This window comes from Tyto alba, unplaced genomic scaffold, assembly GCF_018691265.1.
Source record: "Tyto alba isolate M040663 unplaced genomic scaffold, T.alba_DEE_v4.0 Super-Scaffold_48, whole genome shotgun sequence".
Lineage (NCBI taxonomy): Eukaryota > Metazoa > Chordata > Aves > Strigiformes > Tytonidae > Tyto > Tyto alba.
In genome coordinates, this window is record NW_024881324.1 from 10,875,316 (window position 1) to 10,884,101 (window position 8,786).

General features: G+C 54.5%; 1 long non-coding RNA gene across 1 annotated transcript; it reads right to left on the minus strand.

The window, feature by feature from the left end:
- Positions 1-795: 795 nt before the first annotated feature.
- On the minus strand, positions 796-6,484 carry LOC116961331. Its single transcript, XR_004406954.2, has 3 exons — positions 6,426-6,484; positions 1,890-2,418; positions 796-1,368 (listed from the first exon to the last, which is right to left on the minus strand). It is a non-coding gene; the product is annotated as an uncharacterized LOC116961331 (long non-coding RNA).
- Between the last annotated feature and the right edge of the window lie 2,302 nt (positions 6,485-8,786).

An 8,786-nucleotide genomic window follows, 5' to 3' on the forward strand; every position in this document is an offset into this window, starting at 1 on the left:
ATAAAGCAGTCTTATGCTAGAACATTATAAGGTCATAATAAATAATGTTTTAAAGATATAATTAGCTACTTTATGCTAGGAGAGTGCATTTTAAGCATCCTGCTGCTGCATTAGCAAGCCACCAGAAAACAGAAATGAAATGACCTTGCATAGATTTCTTTTTTACTATTATTTCTAAGGAAGGATTTTACAGGCGATAATGGAAATCAGACTGGCTTCGGTTCAGCCTCTTCTGCTGTGACCAATATGCAGTTACTAAAACGTGCTAATTACTTTAGCGTTCTTTGGACGCGTTTTTAACGTTGTGATCAAGGCGCAGCAGTGAGATTCTAGGTCACGCTTTTATACACTAAATAAAATCTGCTGTTATTTTTTTCCCCCCAGATTGGCTGAAATGAGGGTGAGCGGTGGCTGAGTGTCAGACCGTTGCTGCCACGCTCAGCTAATTCCTACATGTGAACCAAAATACAGCCCGGCGCTCTTTCACCGTGAACGAGGACAGCCTTCCTCTTTGTACTGTAATTTACCCCACCCTCCAAAAATCGAATATTAATATAATTTGAGATTTAACTGGTGGAACAGCCATCAGGACAGCAATGCCCCGCAGCTGAAATAATATTTAAAATAGAAGGGATTTGACATTTGAGAAGTCAGTGGCTTGAAATACCCAGTTGTACTTAGCTAATTCAGTCCTTAACCTCTGGTTTCAAATAAATCAATTACAGTCGATTCCACTTCAGTTCAGAAGTGCACGAGGTTTTTAGTTAATTGAATACATTTTATTCACTTGCTAGGAGTATTCATTTATCCAAGCCCTTACATTCAAAGGCGATTTCTTTATTGTCCATGATAAATTTGACTGCGTAATCAGATCAGCCCCTTGTTTGTTTACTCGTCTTCTGTCTCGCATTTAGATTCCAGAATGTGCACTTCCCTTTCCCTCCTCGGTACGTGCACGTCTCAGCCCGGACCAGATTCCCCGAGCGCCAGGCCCTCGCGTTCACAAAGGGTCGCTGAAATACCAGGCGCCCTTCCGACGGGGAGCAACGTGGAGCCCGGCCCAGCTAGGGAGGGCAGGGCGATTTAAACCGGCTCGGTAATCAAACGCGAAAGGTCGGGGCTGTAAAAAACTAACTGGCGCCTCTGGTTCCATCCCGGGCACCTTTTCCAAAGTGAAGGGCCGTGTCCCTGCTCCCGGCCCTGCCGGCGGCGGGAGCGCTTAGCTCGGGGCAGAGCCGGTGTCAGCGGGAGAGGGTTTGTGTCGAGCGCTGGGCGATGGAAGTTGCGCCCCTGATCCACTTCGGACGGGAATTGATACACGCTGTACTTCGTGCGTGTTGGTTGCAGAATCCTGCCGGCGCTGGTTTGCTGTTTTGGAAAGGAAAGGGGTTAATTAGTGTCGTTATCAATCACTAATGCTTGTCTAACGTGTCCAAAGAATAATCAAGTTAGGGGACTGCATGAAGCTAACATCTGCTTCATTCCAGCTAAAGATTTTTCCCTATATCGCTCAATTATTGGAAGTCCACACCGGTTTCAGGCTTTGTCAGGGCCATAAAACAGGGTCAGATCGTTAGAAATCTAGAATGAAGGGGAAAGTGCAATAAATAACAAATGGCTTCATTATTTGAGTTACAGGTGCAAGAATGGCCATGAAAATGAGCAGGGATTACTAGAATGTGTTTCTTCTTTTTATCTCCAGTATGGAGGAAAAAAGAAATCCGCCAAGCCCAGTTCTTAAATCATTTATTCTGCCTAGGTTGCAGACTCTTGATTTGCAATATTTAGTTTAGTCACCCCAAACTCCCCAAAACAATAGTTTAAAGCAAGCGATTGGATACAGAGGAAAAGTAAAACTCTTTCATGACCCATTAGTAGTGGAGCCTTACCCGCTTCAGAACAGCAAAATAGCCTTGTTTCTCTTCTGCTAGTTGAAGTCGCTGGGTTTGCTTGGGTGGCTGAAACAGCTGATACTTCGGGCAGGGTCAATAGAAATATAGCTCATGATGGTGGCAAAGATTTGTGTCCTTGAGCTGTTACTCCTCCGTTCTGGTGCTGTAGATACAAAGGTGGCCGATCTGTGGTCTTTTATCCCCTCTTACAGCCACCGGAATCATGTCTCTCCAATGCCGAGTTCAACTTTTGTGGCCTGAAGGGCCAAAATTTCTTATCTAACCAACAGAGTCACTGAGTGAAGGCGCTGTGGAAGTCAGACTAACAGGAGATTTCTGGCAGGGTAGGAGTGACCCGTTGGTTCCCCGTGGCGCTTTTCTTTCAGGGCCCCCACAGCACCCAAAGCCTGTGGTTTCCCCGCACAAGTAGGTGAGTCCCTCCCTCTCGAAACCAGGGCCCGGAGGTGACTCCCAGCTCCGTGTGTGTCATCCTGATCGTAGGCACGGACCTCGTTTGCGCAGACACCTTCAAAACAGGGTAAAGAGGGTAAACTGGAAAAGCGTAGCCTAGGTGAGGAAGAAATCTTGTCTTCGGAACAGGAGGGTGGAGGATTGCTGGGGGTGAAGTGTGAGTTATTTCACCATGCCGTTGCTCGAGTGTGCTGCACGCACACACACGTGCATCCTAGTTTCTATAGGAGATCTGCAGCAGCTACAGAAAGACCTTCCCTGTCCAGAGATGCTCCCAAGCCCCGTTGCTGTTGTTGCCTGCGCTATAGTTAATTCCCTTTGTAATACTCTATTGAGAGCAGATGCAGGGGCTCTGAATAGAGAGCTGTTTTCTAGCAGGAGTGTGGGCTGTGCAGTTACACTCGCAGGCTGAGGGACGTGTATCACTTCTACACCAGGTTTTTGGTTATGTACCTGCCCGCTCGTTCATCCTGCAAAATTTCCCGCTTTGGGCACAGCTGGGCCCCTCCTCTCTGTGTACAATCCACCCGGATCCCTGAAGCTGAGCATAAAGAAGCAGAGGTGTGAAATATTGGGGGCACGTTTCTGGTTGTAGAGCAAAGTGTTTTGGGGGAGCTTCCAGGAGAACGGGAGAGCTGTGTTCCCTTTCCTTCTCCCTCCAGCACATCCTCCTCACCCTCTCCCTTGCTGCTAGGGGCTGCTCCCTGGGCTTGTCCTGTTTCTCCCCTGATGCTGTGGCCATCCCTCTCCCGTGATGGAGGTTACCTCTCTGCCCGGCCAGGGGGGGCAGCTCGGGGAGCCACCCCACGCTGCGGCACGTGCTGGTGCACCCAGACCGGGGAAAGGCAGTGGGGCAACTCTCCTTTCCTCATTAGGCCCAACGAGCTACAGCATAATTGTGCTAAAAAGGTGCTTCTGCCACCCCTGCCCAGGTTTTCGAGCCTGTAGCTCTTAGTACAGGTGTAAGCGACCCAGGCTAGTAGCTGACGGGTGTCCCATTGCCACAGAGCCTGGGTGCAGGCTGCTCCTGGGGTGCTGGTGTTTGGGGGTGGGGGGGCTGGCAGGCTGGAGCTTCTTCCCATCCCTGTGCACCCTTGTGAGAGCTTGCCGCTATGCCGCTGGAAAGGATGGGGTTTTGCAGGGAGTCGGGAAAAGGGAGAGGAAGAAGGAAATGGATATGGCCTGGAAGAAAATCAGATGGAAAAGGGGCGATTGAGGTTTTTGCCCTCTGTCTCCAGGAGAGCCTGGACAGGGCCCTGGGGCGGCGGGAGGAAAGAGATCACCCTGTCCCTCGCTGCAGCTGCTTTTGGAAAGTTTCCTGGGAAAGGGCTGGGGAGACTGAAGCCTCCAGCAGAACTGGCTGCTGCTACGACCCTCTTGGAGGCTGGCTGTTTATTTGTTTGCATTGTCATACCCGAGGAGGTTTTTCACCTAGAGTGCCTCTTTCTCCCTGCCTGCCTGCGTGCTGGTGTGTAGAGCTGCACCACGTATGGAGAGGTGTGCGTGCATCTGCCTTTACGGGTGTTTGTGTGCATATCTATGTATGTATCTTTATGGGTGTGTGTATTTATCTCTCCATCCCTGAGACTTTTGGAGAGGCTGGGAGAAGAGGGGGTGGGGTGGGCTGTCTCCCGGATAGTTGATATTCCAGGTTCAGCCTCTTTCTCCGCTCTCATTCTCTAAACCCAGCCAGGGGGAGTGTCGCCCCAGGCCGAACATATGCTTCTTTCCATTGCACTAATCCACCTTCAGCGTGGAGGAATAATTGCTCGAGTGTCCATGGCTCCTCGGCGCTTTGTCCCTCCCTGGCTCCCATCAGCTTGGCACACGCCATTTCAATCAAATCCTTTCAGAGCCCTGTCTCCTTTTATCACATCCCAGCTCCAGGGAGGGGAGGACCGGGCTCCCCGCAGCCCCGAGCCGGGCTGGGGGTGTCCCGTACCCCCCCCCTCCCCGTCCCCCAACCGGGAACAAAAGGGCCACCGAGCAGCATCGGGCTGAGTTTGCTCTGCCTGCAAAGGCGTTCGAGTATGTTGTTTCTGGGAAAATAAATAAAGGCAGAAGGAAAACGCTATCCCGCCGGATGGTTGGGCTCTTTTTTTTTTTTTTTTTTTTTTGTTGTTGTTTGGTTGGTTTTTTGTTTTTTTTTTTGTTTTTTTTTTTGTTTTTTTTTTTTTTTTATCCTGATGCGGGGAAGAGGGGCAGCCCGGCCCAGCCAAACCGTGCACACCGGGGCAGGGAGAGGGGCTGGGCTGGGGAGGGCGGGGGGGCAGCGGTGTGTGTTTAAAACCTCCACCTCTCGGTGGCTGTGCTGCTGGTGACAGGGCAAGGGCTGGGAATTAGCGGCTGGAAAACTCCCGCGACTCGCCGTGGCCGGGGGGGTTTTCAGGGACCTGCCCTCCCCCCGGTTTTGTCCCCCCCCCCCTCGCCCAGTGGAGACAGCCCCAAGCCGGCGGGACAGAGCCGGGGGGGGGGGCGGTCCTGGTCCTGCCCCCCCCCCCCCCCCCCCGGCCGGTTCGGGGACCCTCGGAGGGTCAGCGTGGGGCCGAGAAGGGGGTTCCGTCTCTTACTTATTTTTGATGCGAAAATATGTTGCGAAGGGGGTTAAAAATTCTTCCTAGGAGCCCCGAGCTGAGGGAGTGAGAGGAGAGGAAGGCAGGATGGTTAACCGAGGGAGATTTAAAATTAGGAGGGGGGGGAAATATATAAAAAAATAAAAATCTTGACATCTTTGTGGGGCCGTTTAGCTCTTTCTCACCTCTCGTTTTTGCGCAGCTGCGTGGGATGGCTGATGGGGGGGCAGCCCCCACCCTGGGCTGGCTGCCGAGGGGCTCCGGGGGAGGGGGTCCTGCCTCCCCCACCGGCTTTTTGGCATCGCCGCAGGTAAAGGACCGAGGGTTTCCCAAAGGAGCGGGATGCCGCCGGGATGCCCACAAGTTCAGCCCCCGGCCGCCCCTCCTTCCATCCCCCCATACACCCTCCAGCGCTCCGAGGCAGCCCGGAGACCCCCGACCCGGGCGAAGCTGCCACGGGAGATGCGAGGGGCTTTGCCGGGACACCCCGGGGGGGAGTGTGGGGTGTGTGTGTCCGGGGGGGTGGGAGCAGAGACGAAGCTGCTGGGGGGGAGAGGGGAGAACCCTCCGGCAAACGAGCGCCGGCGTTTTCTCCTCGCAGTGTTTGCCACCGTGAGTCCCTGAATAGTTTTTAACTAAAGCGTGTGTCTATGCCTGCTGCTGAGAAAAATCGCCTTAAAGAAAAAAAAAAAAAAATCCCCTTTCCACTAGGTTTGGATTTAACCGCAACACCCACAGAAACTGCCTTATGAAAAACAGACTTTTCTATGAAAAGACTCTTCTGGCAGCAATTAGTCTGGCTTTCTTTAACAAAATTCTTTGTAATGTCATTCAGCGGGAAAAAAAAAAAATCCCAGGATAATTTTGATTACCCAGTTAAAAAAAAAGTATAATAATAAAAAATATTAAAATTAGCATATTCGATTTTGCCCGGGGAGGGGAAAAAAATAAATGAAAAAAAAAAATTTAAAGAAAAAGTTTAAATTTCCCTTCGATCGGAAAAAAAACTCGCTGAAATTTTGCGAGGGTGGGTTTTCACGGGGGACAGGCTCGTTGAGTTCCTGTGTGATGGGCGTACAAGGCGTTAGTGCACACACTCGTTACCGACTCCCTTCAGGGGCTTTGCCCAGGCTCAGCCTCACCCCGGCTGGGAAGCGGCGGGCGGGCAGGCAGGAGTGCCACTGCCTCCCGTGGGAGGCTCGTGTCGGGCCCCACGCAGCTGCGCCCGCCCCCTGGCAGGCAGCGCTCGGCTGAAAATCGCGCGGCTGCTGGGCGCGCAGGGAGAAGCGCTGCCCTTTCCCCCTCCCCCAAACCCACTCCCCAGCCCCCAGGGTGTCCCCGAGTGGGTCCCGACCGGGCAGCGGTATCCACCCCGGCTCTTGGCGGGCAGCCCTCTTGCTCCCTGCCCGGGGGGGGGGGGGGAGGAGGAGGAGGGAAGGGGGGGGGATGTCACCCCAGGAGGCGGGGGAGGGTGGGGGTAGCTGCCTACCTGGAAGCCTGTCGCGGATGCTCGGGCAAAGCCAGTCCCTCCGCCTCATCCGCAGGTTTTTGCTACTTTCCCCCCCTCCCTTCCTTCCTCCCTCCCTCCGTGCTCTGGTGAAAGGTTGCATGTTCCAGCCCAGAGATTCAAACATTAAATCACTAAACCAGAGTAGGAAAGGAGGGGGAAGGGGGAAGGGGGGAGAAAAAAAAAGGCGTGTTTATATTTCAGACCTTTTAAAAGGTCGGCTTTAATTAGGTTAAATACAAGTATTATTGGCCCAGAAACACATACTGCAATAAGCTCGTTACAAGCCTAATTGCAACGCAAAATAAAAAAAAAAATAGAGAAAAAAAAAAAAAAGTGCGTGGGGAAAGAGAAGAAAAGCCACACTCTTTCGGCATGACCCACCTCTTCCAGTGCGTGCGTGGAGTTGCGCGGCATCCCCACGCGGGGCGGCCCGTGCAGGCTGCGCTGTGCGCATCTCACACACACACACCCCGGGCCTCCATCCTTTTGGGGTGCGTTTTGCATTTCCCCGCGGTGCTTGGGCTGCTTTTGCAGCTGAGCGGAGCGTGGGGTGTCAGTGCGTGAATGTGAACTCGCCGTGGAGCCCGGTCCCTCTCGACCCTCCAAAATAGCTCCTCTCCTCAGCTGGTCCTGCTCTCTCAACCCCTTGGCAACACAACTTGCGCGGGGAAGGAGAGCGGCGGGGGGGGGGGGAACCATTTGCCCTGAATCACAAATTTTCATGGCTTGGAAAGAAAAAGGTAACCCTCGTGTCTAGCTCAATTAATAAACATGGTGATTTCACACCCAAAAGGCGGACATTATTCCACGGGAGCGCTATCGGCTCCATCACAAAAGGGTCACAGCGCAGCTGTGGCGAGCCCGGGGTTATTATGCAGCCTGATGATAGGATCCCGCTTGCCATCCCGGCTCCTTCCTCGGGGCGACCAATAGCCCCCGGCAGGGCTTGTGCCACCTCATGATAAAGGACTTACCCGATGTGTGAGGAAATGGAGCAGCTTTCAGATGAGAGGTAATCAGCTTGCAGGCGCAGCCCCGACCCCTCGCTCCCCCCCCCCCTCCAATCTCCTGCCTTTCCATTTAACTTTTTTTTTTTTTTTTTTCCCCCACTCCTCCCCCCAAACAACAAGTTATTTATTTATTTGAACGCAAACCTGGAGCTCTCTCTCACCTTCTCTGGCCCCCGAGGGGAGCAGAGGCAGGAACACCACCTACCCCCCCAGCCCCCCCACGGCCGCGGGTGGCAGGAGGAGCCGCCTCCCCTCACGGAGGGACAGTTGCGGCTGATAGATTTTTCTGGTGTCAGGAATTGGGTCCAGAAGCTGCGAGGCAACATATTAACTGCGATCCCATAATCTCTTAATCACATTACATTTTAAGTGAGCATGTGTAATTTCACCCATCAATGATTTATTTAAGCAAGGGAGCACAATTACTCGTCTCGCACACAAACGCTGGCTGAGGGGAGCATTGTTTGCCAGAAATAAAATCTGCGCTTTCAGGGACTCTCTGTTTCTCTGTGCTGAGGACCCACGCTCCTGAGGACACGAGTAACCACGGCTGATCCTCCCACCCAGGCAAGGCGAGGGCGAGTTTTCCGGCCCCCCCCCCCCGCTTTTCGCCCCCCCCCCCCCCCCCCCCCCCAGCCCGGCAGCAGGACCCGGTGCCCCGGTGCTCTCCGCAGGCTCAGGGGAAACCTCCGGGGAAGTCAAAGGGAGGTTTTTTGGGTGGGTGGGTGGGGGACGGACACCGTGTGGATTTGTCCCTTCTGCACCGTTTTGACTCCGGCAGGTACAATTTCTGGGCAGAGATGACCTTACGCGGTTTCGCTCTTCCCGGATCCTGCGGGGAAGAAGAGGGAAAGGCGAGTAACCTCCCGGCTCAGTGCTGAACGCCAGTCCCGGGCGTTTTAATCTTCCGGTTCTGGTCGGGACATCTCCGGTGTCCTGAGAGCCGCGGGACACCCTACATTTTGGCACGCCAATCCCCGTCCATCCCCCTCCCCGCCAGACTGGGCCGCCCCTCTAAAATTGCCCCGAGAAGATCAACGCGACGTTTCGGCGGGAGGTCAGCGCCCTCCAGCCTCCCTTCTCCTCGGCCCGGGAGCCAAACTTGCTGCCGAGGGGCCGGGACGGGGACCCGCTTCCCCCCCACCCCCCCCCCCCCACCCCCGGGCTGCGGGGCGGCATCCCCGCCCATCCCCGTCGCATCCCGCCTGGGGACGGCGGCCGCCGCTCCGCGCCCCGCCGTGTGCCTGCGGCGAGGGGCGGTGGGCGCTCAGGGACACCCCCCCACACACACCCCACCCAGACCATCCCACGGCCCCCCCCCCCCCCCCCC